Source organism: Pygoscelis adeliae, unplaced genomic scaffold (genome assembly GCF_000699105.1).
Source record: "Pygoscelis adeliae isolate BGI_AS28 unplaced genomic scaffold, ASM69910v1 Scaffold34, whole genome shotgun sequence".
In the NCBI taxonomy this organism is placed as follows: Eukaryota; Metazoa; Chordata; class Aves; order Sphenisciformes; family Spheniscidae; genus Pygoscelis; species Pygoscelis adeliae.
Genome location: NW_008824658.1, coordinates 770,576 through 772,095, shown reverse-complemented (window position 1 = coordinate 772,095; position 1,520 = coordinate 770,576).

The following is a 1,520-nucleotide window of genomic DNA, read 5'->3' as shown; positions in this document are numbered from 1 at the left end:
CCTTAATGATTCTATGATTCTATGATTCTATGATTCTATGGATCTCATCGGGTCCCATGGACTTGTGCACCTTCAGGTGCCTTAGATGGTCTCAAAGGATTAAGGATGACGGTACTTTAATTTTAGGTGTGCTCCTTAAAAAACACAATTTTTCTTAATGTTGCAGCACTCTCATCTTGTGAGTCAAGTCTCCTGCCAGAGACACGCAGCGGAGACACCACCATGTCATTCAAGTCAGGCAAGTTACAGCTTTATTGACTTCCATTCAGCCAGGTCATTTCACACCAGCTGGGTCTCTCTGCTCTTCGTTTTTTTTATTGTATAGCAGCTCATTCAGATGTCTCCAAATACTGCCAGCTTTTTTGCATGTGGAAGGGAGAATTACACCATCACTCCAAAAAAAAAATTGTTCTGCTAGATGTTCAAATATCAAAAAAGCCCCAAAAGCTGGAAACTTGCGCTTTATCCCTGGTAAGACAGTGCCTATTCTTTGGTCATGCCTGGCTGCCAATGATCATAATAATACTGAGCAATTAGGCCTCTCATTTTCATTAGGCTAATTAATTGTTTGTACAGTGCCCTGAATATGGAATCATTTTCCTTTGGAAAGAATAAAAGGATTAGAATGGCTTCATCCCAAGATGCTCAGAACGTATTTTATTTATTTTATGGGAGAAAAATTCTCTCATGCCCCAAATGCAAACCGTATACTTGAGCGTTAATGCCTGCGCTGGGACGTTTACATCAGCAGAGATGCGCACAGATTATACATATGTCCATCCATCTGCCTCCACGATCCATATGGTATCTGGAGTTTCTGCTGCATGTCAATGAGTCCACAAAGAGGCTGGAGTTGTCGTCGCGTGTCTGCTGCCGGGTCTGTATGTCAGCCGTTGTCAGATGCTGGAAGAGTGATGAACACATCCCCTCGGAGATCAGCTGTCCACGGCACAGACGTGTGCCGAAGGCAGCACCGCTATAATTATGAGCGCTGTATTGTGATAGCACTCAGAGGGCAGAGCACTGGGGTGGATAAATGTACTGAAGACTGTCTCAAGAGGTTTATACTTTAAGTAAATCAAAGGCAAGTGAAATCAGGGCTAGGATTTCATGAAGAAGGGTTCCCAGTGGATACAGTATTGCAGAGGCTACTGCTAGCTCAGGTTTTTTTATGTTTGTCCTATTCAGCGCCTCTTGGTGCTACCATATTATTAAATATATATTTCATGTTAAATTGTTCCAAGGTAATACAAGCTTGCAGAAAGCCACTTCAGGGGACAGTCAGGGGAGGTATTCAGCCTTAAGTTTAAGGGAGAGGCTGCCATCACACAAACTTCCAGTAACGTAGTTGGTGATAGCTTACTGGAGTTCCCCTTGCCGTTCCTTCTCTCTGCCTCTGGCATAAGGCCTGTTTCATCTCTGCAAGAGATGAAAGTGAAAATTGTGTCCTGTGCTATTTTCCCTTCCTCTAAAGATCAGGGCACTGAGAACAGCCCTGGGTTAGAAGGGAGTATGAGAAG